Source organism: Lissotriton vulgaris, chromosome 3_1, assembly GCF_964263255.1.
Source record: "Lissotriton vulgaris chromosome 3_1, aLisVul1.2, whole genome shotgun sequence".
Classification (NCBI taxonomy): Eukaryota; Metazoa; Chordata; class Amphibia; order Caudata; family Salamandridae; genus Lissotriton; species Lissotriton vulgaris.
Genome location: NC_141689.1, coordinates 524900685 through 524912195, shown reverse-complemented (window position 1 = coordinate 524912195; position 11511 = coordinate 524900685).

Below are 11511 nucleotides of genomic sequence, written 5' to 3'. Positions count from 1 at the left end.
AGACTTTCGATGCCGCTTGGTGCAAACCACCTCTAATTGACCTTAATATTAGCTTTCAAAATAACGAGGCAGGTGCTGGAAGTGGAAAAGCGAAGAACAGGTTTATTACTCCAGGAGGAGAACACATCACATCAGACACCGGGGCTATCGTCAGGAGGTGCTCTAACTGCATCTCTGTGGCATGGCCTTTTATACATTTCTTTCGTCAGTTTATTGCATTGTCAAACATCCTTGGAATCCCAGCCTTAAGCTAGTTCCAACACAAATCCAGCAACAAATGTCCCCCCACCTAGATGTAACAGATGATCGCTATCTCGCAGCTGGGCATTCCGCCAGGATCTAAAAACACGTGGAATCGGTCAGATCTAAGGGTTTTGGGTTATTGATTAAGTCAGGCCCCTTTGTTGGTGAAACAAGCCCTGCCGAGTTTAGGCAATAAACAATGTCCAAAGGGGTCGGTTAGTGCCTGGGACCCGACTGAGTGGCCAGGTGCAGGCAAGTAGGTTATAAAAGGGGGCTTGCCTGTGCATGGAGTATGAAAGGACAAGTGGGTTTGGCGCGGGAAGTGACTCCGGGGCATTGTCAGGCTGACAAGGTTTTTACGACCCTAGTACGTGTGTTCAGGCTTAGTCAGGGTGCTGGGGATGATTGCGAGGTCAGGGTGAATCATAGGTGACTAGCAGGGAATGAAAATGGCTGTGATATCTAAAATGGTTGTTGCTTACGCGCACGTAGAGGCCCTTGCTACGCAAGATGATGCAGACAATGTTTCACGATCTTCACTCTGCTCTCAACAGTGACTGTGGCGAACATAAATGAACGCCACTTATGTATACTTAAGGTTTATCGATTTCCACAGTCCCCAGTTTTTATACTAAGTTAGTTAATTTCTGTTCATATCTGTTGTGATGATGTACAGGTTGACATCATTATACACAAAAGCTAAGTATGCAGTTGGGCTGTCCATTGCGGTCTTTGGTGACCTATATGTTTTATGGGCAGATGAAAACAATTCTGCTATCAGTACAAACAGTATCGTCAATAACCTATGTAGTCATGGTATGTATCAAGCAAAATGTGGTGCAAAACAAGGAATCGCAAAATGTGTGATTCCTTATTTTGCAATTGCATTTAAGGAATCGTAAATTTTGTGATCCCTTAAATGCAATGTATGAATCTAAAAAAATTTGGAAAATGTCCTTAAGGAATCGCAAATTACCACCAACTTCAAGTTGGTGGTAAGTTGCGAATTCCTTGAAAAATGCATATTTTTGAATTTTTCAAAGTACAATGTGATGCACATACATGCCCTTAGGGCATGTATGTGCGCCACATGTGCACCCATCCATATTTCAGGGGTACAACAGGGAGTCCTTTGGACATCCCTGCACCATTGAAATGATTCTCAATTTGCGATTAGCAAATTGCGAATCGCAAATTGAGAATAACTTCCCATTCATTCCTATGGGCCTCCTGGCCATAGAAATGAATTGGAAAGTAATCCTTAATTGCGATTTGCAATTTGCTAATCGCAATTAAGGAATTTTCAGAAATCGCAAACAAAATGCGATTTTGTACATACATACCTATTTGCGATTCTCAAATAGCGATTTCTTAAAAATCGCTATTTGGGAATTGCAAATCAGGTTGATGACACATATGGCCCTAAGACACTTACCTTGTAAAGCGCTCTGATACCCTCAAGGGTCTTGTTCGCGCTATATAAAACTAAATAAATCAATGTGTTGTATTTACGTGACTTACATGTATTGCTAATACACATAACAATGGCTTTTAATTTTTTTTTGTAATTAATACCTAAATAAAAGTTATTGTCATTTACAATGGCAATAGCTTAAACTTTTGTAAATAACTTTTGTGAAGATTATGTTCAGTGTATTTTATTGTGACGAAAATCCAAGACCAGAAGTAAAATATTAACAATATTTTTGTGACATTTGTAATAAAGATTGAAACATTAAGAGAACATATTTGAACCAGTTGTTGTTGAATTGTTGCACAGATTGATGCTGTGGTGGAGCTGAGTGATGTTGTAGTGGTGCTGAGTGATGTTGTGGTGGCTACGAGTGATGCTGTGGTAGCGCATAGTGATGTTATGGTGCCCCTAAGTGATGCTGTGGTGGTGCTGAGTGATGCTGTCGCGATGCTATAGGGTGAGGGCGATAGATAGAGTGAGGGCGATAGATAGAGTGAGGGCGATAGATAGAGTGAGGGTGATAGATAGAGTGAGGGCGATAGATAGATAGAGTGAGGGCAATAGATAGAAAGAGTGAGGGCAATAGATAGAGTGAGAGCAATAGAGTGAGGGGGATAGGCAGATAGAGTGAGGGCGATAGATGGATAGATAGTATGAGGGCGATAGACAGAGTGAGGGCGATAGATAGAGTGAGGGTGATAGATAGAGGGCGATAGATAGAGGGCGATAGAGTGAGGGCAATAGATAGATAGAATGAGGGCAATAGATAGATAGAGTGAGGCAATAGATAGATTGAGTGAGGGAAATAGATAGAGTGAGGGCGATAGAGAGATAGAGTGACTGCGATAGATAGATAGAGTGAGGGTGATAGATAGACAGAGTGAGGGCGATAGATAGAGTGAGGGCGATAGATAGAGTGAGGGCAATAGATAGATAGAGTGAGGGTGATAGATAGCTAGAGGGTGATAGATAGATAGAGTGAGGCCGATAGATAGAGTGAGGCCGGTAGATAGCTAGAGTGAGGGCGATAGAGTGAGGGTGATAGATGGATAGAGTGAGGGCGATAGATAGAGTGAGGGCGATAGATAGAACGAGGGTAATAGATAGATAGAGTGAGGGCGATAGATAGATAGAGTGAGGGCGATAGATAGAGTAAGGGTGATAGATAGAGTGAGGGCAATAGATAGATAAAGTAAGGGCGATAGATAAAGTAAGGGCGATAGATAGAGTGAGGACGATAGATAAAGTGAGGGCAATAGATAGAGTGGGGGCAATAGATAGATAGAATGAAGGAGATAGATAGAGTGAGGGCGATCGATAGAGTGAGGGCAATAGATAGATAGAGTGAGGGTGATAGATAGCTAGAGGGCGATAGATAGATAGAGTGAGGGCGATAGACAGAGTGAGGCCGATAGATAGATAGAGTGAGGGCGATAGATAGAGTGAGGGCGATAGATAGATAGAGTGAGGGCGATAGATAGAGTGAGGGCATTAGATAGATAGAGTGAGGGGGATAGATAGAGTGAGGGCGATAGAGTGAGGGCAAAAGATAGATAGAGTGGGGGCAATAGATAGATAGAGTGAGGGCGATAGATAGAGAGAGGGCGATAGATAGAGTGAGGGCGATAGATAGAGTCAGGGCAATAGTTACATAGAGTGAGGGCGATAGATAGATTGAGTGAGGGTGATAGATAGAGTGAGGCCGATAGATAGATAGAGTGAGGCCCATAGATAGAGTGAGGGCAATAGATAGAGTGTGGGAGATAGAAAGATAGAGTGAGGGCGAACTGCCAAGCCATGTCTTCCCTGCACTGGAAACAAGCATCCTGGGCCAGCACAAAGTGTGAGAGTTCCACTCTTCATAACCCGTACTTTATGCACAGACCTAACATTGCAAGTTTCTGTACTTCGGTGTCCTGACAAGTCTGATTGGCTAACCTAGAAAGAAAAGCTTACTTGTGCAGATGTCAAGACACATTGCGAGTTGCTACACTGTAGGAGATGTATTTCACACAGTACAAATCAAGTTTTGCATTTTTACTGCTAATAGCCTCAAAAAGGTAAGTCAATATATTTTCAACTGTGGCGCATCGCAGAGTTCATACTGTGCGCAGCCGAAGATCAAGTGAGCAAACAGAGCCTCACTCTCAGACCATGTCCAGAGAAAAAGCAAAAGGAGTGACCGTGGGGAGCCAGGCACAGATGGGAGGTGAAGAGTGTGGAGGGCTGAACAAGCAGACAGAAGGAATCAAGAGTCACACAGTAGTGAAAGAAAACACAGACCACCAAGGCGGGCGGGTGGGGGGGGGTGTTTAAGAGCAAAAACCTGTTGAGCATACATAGGCAATGGCGAGCCAAAGGATGAGCTTAGAAAGGAAATGAATGAACAGTACACATTGGAAAACCCATGGCCTATTGCAATATAGCTACTGGCACGAGACAGAGCAAATGATGAAAGGCGGTAAGAAGGCACACTAGCAGAGGTGCGAATAGGCAAAGCCAAAAGAGGATCATGAGGGCAGTAAGAAGAGTCACCATACCATGCACCCAAGACAGTCCGCTAAGCACCACAGACATGAGGTGCACAGGGAGAGAGTGCGAACACTACTGTGTGCATGCAGAGTGGACAGACCATGTAGTGTACAATGAATGGTCTTGTCACTGCCCAGGCTCCACGGAGCAGGCTCGGTTATTGCTTTCAATGAAATCCTGCATACTGGTGTACAGCACCAGCATGGAGCTTCTCGAGGGACTAACTGCAGCCTTCACATGGCTACAATATTTTGCCCTGGGGGGGCGCTGCTACTACAAAAAATGTGTATGTGGAATTCGGTCAGAGCAGCGGATATCTCATTGACAGAACCAGGTCTTCAATATTCCTTTACAACAATATTTAAATGCCATGATCAACATGACTGTGGACGAATCGTTTTAAAACAAATATTATCAAGGCGCCGTGTTTAATAGACACTGGCGTTCCCTAATTTGAAGCACTGTTAGCCATGGCCACTGGGTGTTGCATGTCCTGCAATGATAGAGAAATGCATGAAAGTGACAGCAACCTACCTATGATCCACGCTACAAGACCCGCTGATAAAATTGCTACAAAAACGTTTTGTCCAATGGGCCTTTATTTATGAGTTGCTTTAATTGTGAGCTGTGTTTGTTTGAGCTGGAAATGACGCTATTCTAAAGTTACTTCCTAGCGAAACAAGCATTGGAAATGCAATAGGTCTCGCACCATTAGAGTTAGTGCTTTTAGAATTGTTTATGGGTTTTTTTTGTAAATGTTTAGCATTTTTGTTTCCTGTAGCCAATGCTAAAGTATTACAAATAAAAAAAGCCATAAACATTTCTAAAAGCTCTAACTGAAATGGTCTGAAAACTATTGCACTGTGTGAGGGTGAGGGTGAGTGAGTGAGGGCGAGTGAGGGTGAGGGTGAGTGAGAGTGAGGGTGAGTGAGGGTGAGGGTGAGTGAGGGTGAGGGGTTGAGGGTGAGGTGTTGAGGATGAGTGAGGGTGAGGGTGAGTGAGGGGTTGAGGGTGAGTGAGGGGTTGAGGGTGAGGGGTTGAGGGTGGGTGAGGGGTTGAGGGTGAGTGAGGAGGAGTGAGAGTGAGGGTGAGTGAGGGGTTGAGGGTGAGGTGTTGAGGGTGAGTGAGGGTGAGTGAGGGGTTGAGGTTGAGTGAGGGTGAGGGTGAGTGAGGGTTGAGGGTGAGGGGTTGAGGGTGAGTGAGGATGGGTGAGGGTGAGTGAGGATGAGAGAGTGAGGATGAGTGAGAGTGAGGATGAGTGAGGGGTTGAGGGTGAGGGGTTGAGGGTGAGTGAGGGTGAGGGGTTGAGGGTGAGTGAGGGTGAGTGAGGGTGAGTTAGGGTGAGGGGTTGAGGGTGAGTGAGGGTGAGGGGTTGAGGGTGAGTGAGGATGAGTGAGAGTGAGGGTGAGTGAGGGGTTGAGGGTGAGGGGTTGAGGGTGAGTGAGGGGTTGAGGGTGAGTGAGGGTGAGTGAGGGTGAGGGGTTGAGGGTGAGTGAGTGAGGGTGAGGGGTTGAGGGTGGTGAGGGTGAGTGAGGGTGAGGTGTTGAGGGTGAGTGAGGGTGAGTGGTTGAGGGTGAGTGAGGGTGAGGGTGAGTGAGGGGCACAAGGCCTAGTATTACCAACCCAAGATCCCTTCATTACTGAACTCTCCCTGGAAGACTTACATATTACTCATCACAAAAGCTGATAATGCAACTTTTTGGTTGTGGGGGAAACAATATGGCAAAGGCGTTCACCCACACGTGGGTGGGTTAACTTCAGGCTAACTGGGTGTTTAGTACAGTGTTAAATTTTAAAAGCTGAAAAACCACCCTAATGACAACGTTAGAGCCACCAGGAATACAAGACCTTCCATAGTACATCAACATGCAATGCCCACTAGTTTATAAGGGGGGTGCTGCCCCAAATAATTATGGAGCTGTAGCACCTTTAAAACACAGTGGAGTGGGTTTAAAAGCCAACATCAGTAATAGCAACTTGTAATTGTGGATAAAGATCATTATGGTGTCCACAAAGGTTGGAAGACAACATTTGGGGTCAATCTTCCGTTGTATGGTGTTTTGTATTTCAGGAGTTAAGAACGCCTTATAACTCCACTTGCAGGGCTAAAATAAAAATAAAAATTAATTTAAAAAAAAACAACAAAAAAAAAACCACACCCCACAACCCAAAACCTTTACTTCTTGTTATTAAGGAAGGAATAAAAAGAGCAAGCTCGACGTGCAAGGCCTCCTAAATACCCCCTATAGTTCATCCTGTGAAAGAGTACACAGATGTGATGTGCGCACGGGAAGCCCACAATGGCAGCAATTTGTTTGGGATGGCTAGTTGGCCACAGAAGCCTTCCTTTAAGTCCACTTGGTGGGAAACACTAATGGAGGGTAATGTTTCTATTGTTGCCAAGAGGGTGACCTCATCCTTTGCCTCGTTTCCAAACCCCTAAGACAGTGTGTTTACAGGCTAGTATCCTCGTTAGGACATACGTTTACCACTAGCATCGCAGCTCTTGGATGCCATTGTGATTCAACTGAAATGACAAAGTACGACCTAGAACTTCTGACTCTCCTAAAAGGAGTTTGGGCAAGCAGTAAGAGGTGGTTATCGGTTTGGAATAAAACAATTGTCTACTCAGAGCACTTGCCTATAAAAGTAAATAGATCTTTATTCATAAACAGGAAGAGCACGGTGATATAACTGAAATACAGATCATCAAGTTGTCCTATCACATTACAGGGTTTAAAGATAAAACCGCAAACATTATTCTAGTGCCTAAGCACTGTAACTTTGAGGCACTAGATTTAAGTAGTGATATGGCTGAAACACGTGATGTTCTTGGTAGTTGAGTTTACTGCCCCATCTGGTGACCTCTGAGGCTACGACAGGACATGCCAATTCCACTCTGGTTAATAATCTATCCGGGATGATATGACCCGCTTGCTCTTTGCTGTAGTTTCCTCTGCTGCTTGGTAGTTTAATGAGAGTAGTTTTTTGGCGCCGAGTGAGCAGATGACTTAAAACCAATAAAATCCCTTGGACCGTACATTAGGGGGAAGGAGGGCAACAATTAATCAACATGTAGACTAGAATATCACATGGCACACATATAAGACAGTTTGTGGCGCCTGGCTGCCAAGGGAGTCAAACATGTGCCAAGTCTCAGGCAGGACTCCAGTTCTGCGGCTCCTGATCTCGTTTCCCAACTAAGCAAGAGATTATTCTGCTACATTCAGGAAAGTTCACTTATATGCGCAAGCGGGTGGTAGCAGAAGGAAACGTAGCAAATGCAAAGAAGTTAAAAAAAAAAAACCTGTCGAACTGTTACAATACATAAAACAAAAATAAATGAAATATGAAAAAGTAAATAGAAGCACAATCAAAGCAAATAGGTTTCCATTTAAAGACCAGACTAAAGCCTTCTGCGGTGCAAATAAAGCATAAATAATTGTTTTCTGTATAAACTGCATTTATGAAGAAAATGCGTGAAGATTACGTAATTACGAGATCTAAAAGTAGTCCAACAAAATCATGGAGAAAGAGGCAGAAAGATCCAGGAAGAGGTAAGAGATAAATCCGCTTTAAGCCACAGACAAAATGTTTTACCTCTGCAGAGACGTCTGGTCCTCGAGGAACGAATGCATGGTGGAGGAGAAATGCGACACGGCGGGCAGGGGAGGGGGCGGAGCGGGGAGAGGGAACAGACGAAGGAACGGCAGATAAGGGGAGGGGGGAGGAGAAATGCGACACGGCGGGAAGGGGAGGGGGCGGAGCGGGTAAAATAAACAACCAAACAAGACGGAGGGAAGAGAGGGGAGGGGGGAGGAGAAATGCGACACGGCGGGAAGGGGAGGGGGCGGAGCGGGTAAAACAAGACGGACGTGCACGCGCTTTTAAGCTCAATGCGCATGCGCATTGAGCTTAAAAGTCACGGGCACTGCAAAGAATCGCCACGATTCCTTGCAGTGGATAAAGAGTGGATAAGCCCCCATAGTCTCGCTTGCTCGATGCGCATGCGCATCGACAGGCGAGACCTAAAAATCAATGCTCGGGACACACAATTACACGTTATGTAGGGAACGCGTGTAAACCACCCAGGATCTGGTGAACAAACGTGGAGCATTAAAAATACAAATGCCGCTTAACGCCGAAGCAGGAGAGGGAAGTGCACTGAACAGATGCCCTTATATCGCTTTGATGAAAGTAAACAACCAAATGCTGGTGGAAAGCCATAGCGGAAGGGGGAATTGCACGGAAGACGCAAGGCCTTTGTTGCTAATAAAAATTATGCAATGGAGGGTGAGGTGCGTATTTTGTAATTTAAGGCAAGCGTTATTCACAGAGCTTATAAATGCATAGTGACAAAAAAAGGAATATTAATCATCCCCGGAGTACGGATCCATTATTGTGATACACAATTACACACGATGTAGGGAATGCCTGTAAACCATCCCGGATCGGGTGATTACGTTGTGGAGCATTTAAAACAAAGGAGTGCAAATGTCGCTCAAGTGGGACCCTTATACCGCTCTGATGAAAGTAAGCAAAGACATGCAAATGCTGGTGGAAAGCCAAAGCGGGAGGGAGAAGTTCACGGAAGACTCAAGCTGCCATTGCTAATAAAATAAAAATGAAGCGCTGGAGTGGGGGGAGGAGCACATTTGTAAATAAAGGCGAATGGCCACCAGTGGCTGCTACTCTGACAAAAAAAAGCACGCGGCTGCTATTGTTCACATGTGCCGCCCAAAGAAATGCTTTATCTATGAAAAGGTGCAAGTAGGGCGAGCTGCGCATTTTGTAAATATCACATGCGGCCACCATTGCTATTAACAAGCTCTCGGCATTGCTGTGGCTGGGGAGCGGTAGCATGTGAAGTCTGATGCCGAGGCACAGACAAATGGTGGTGCGCTATGTGCACGCGGGGGGCGGGGGAGCGGCAGCCTTTGAGGTCTGATGCCAAGGCACAGACAAATGGTGGTGTGTTATGTGGCTGGCGATGGCGTGCACGCGCATAGATCAAGGGTGGGAGGGAACAAGCATATGGGGTGTGAGCGATAACGCAAGTAAGAGGGGGAGCAGGAAGTGAGGCCAAGCGCGCGCTGGCGAAAGCAGTCTGCTGCTTTCAAGTCGATGCCAGATGCCAGCTTCGCGCTTGAATGCCTCACATGCACTGGCCATAAACCACATTCCAAAGGTCTTTGGTAGACTTTTCTTTTCCCCTTACTATAATCTCGCCAGCAATGCGCAAGCGCATTGGATCAGCGAGACCTAAAAACTGCCAGTGCTCAGCACTGATCAGACCCGACCCACTTAAAGCCCTGGCCCCAGCTTGTTTTGTATTTGCAGCGCGCTATGCGAGCTTTCACTTTTAGATGGCCATTTTGTTTTTGGCAGGCACGGGGAGATTGAATGATTTACCCAGAATCACGGGATGCCGCCGCCGAGCCTCAAACTCAGTTCCCCAGCTCCAATGTCGGCAGCTTTAGCCATAAGGCCATATCCTCTCCCTATTGCATTTTCAATGCTTGTTTTATCATGGCAACATCAGTCCCTTTCCGATTGCTACTGGCTTATGGTATAAAGTCATAACAGTAACACCCCCGCCCAGCAGCAGCACTTTGCATGCCTTTCATCGGAAACATCCCCTTAATAAAAAAAATAGCAGGGGTCGCCGTTCATAGCCACTCGATCGATCACCCAGATCAGCCTCTCCGGGACTGACGTCACGGCATCAATAGCGTGTTATACCAGATCCATGTTACAACCAATAAAAAGCAAGAAGCGCCCTCTGCAGGGGGTTTGGGTTGTGGAGTGAGAACCTTCCTTAAACAAGTTTGGAGGGAATGCGCCCCAAGGCAGCCTGGGGGTTTCCACTGTACCCCAGAGAGGAAGTGTCACTTCCCTACAGGTGTAAACCGCCCCACACTGCAGCAGCCACGGGGAAGTCCCACTCGCCTCTGTGGCCAAGTTACCCTGGGGCTCTATGTTGTTTTCTGGAGGGACCCCTCCCCTGTTAATAGCAGGCAGAGGTGGCTAATTGTTTCACTCTGTTGCTATCACAATGGACATTAACAGCAGGAAACAACACCCAGCCTTGAACCCGGACAGTGGCGAGTGCCCCCAGGCGGTTCACAGCACATCTGTCTCGAGCAATGGATGCCTCGACTCTGCCCTTCCCCTGGGCCAGGTCTTACTGGCACTGGGGTCAAGTTTACAGCCCCCACTGGCTGGGGAGATGCGTATCTCGTGTTCCTCCATCGGTTGAAGAGTTACTTGATGGAAGCTGTGTTCCTGTTCTTGGAATATTTATTTATGACAAGGATGAGGCGTAACGGCCAGAGTTGCCGACTACGGAGCTGGGGAACCAGGCTCGAGTCTCGGCGTTGGCTCGGCATCCTGTGATTCTGGGCAAATCACTGAACCTCAGTGTGCCTCCCAAAAATAAATGCGTCCCACGGTAAGGTATCTGGTGCTCATGTAAAAGGCTCCAATATCTTGGGTCGAGGTCGCGCTATATCAAACTGCAACAACAAAGGTCAGGCGCCTAGATGTAATGACTGGTCACTCCACACAACACTTTCCACGTGTCTCACACCTCATGTACACGAGGTTCCCTCTGCACCTCCAAGCAACCTACTTTCGTGTATCCCCAGAATTGCTGTATCTGATTTATGTTGCTTGTATCTTGTGTTTGGTGGCTGTATTTGGCATATGAGGCCTGCTCCATACGTCAGAGGGCTGCACCATGGTGTATCCGGATATGCTTGGTGTATTATGGCTGTTTGTCGGTATGATGGCTGTATGCCATGTATAAAGGCAGTATCCTTGATATGAAGAATGCATTCTGTGCATGCACGTATGTGGCATAGGGCGAGTGTCTCCCACATATGAGGTTCTGCATCTTGTGTATGATGTCGGTATGCTGAGTATGATGGCTGTATGCGGAGTATGATGGCTGTATGCTGAGTATGATGGCTGTATGCTGTGTGTGATATCTGTATGCTGTGTATGATGGCTGTATGCTGTGTATGATGTCTGTATGCTGTGTAAGATGTCTGTATGCTGAGTATGATATCTGTATGCTGTGTGTGATATCTGTATGCTGTGTATGATGGCTGAATGATGTGTATGATGTCTGTATGCTGTGTAAGATGTCTGTATGCTGAGTATTATATCTGTATGCTGAGTATGATGGCTGTATCCTGTGTATGATGTCTGTATGCTGAGTATGATATCTGTATGCTGTGTGTGATATCTGTATGCTGTGT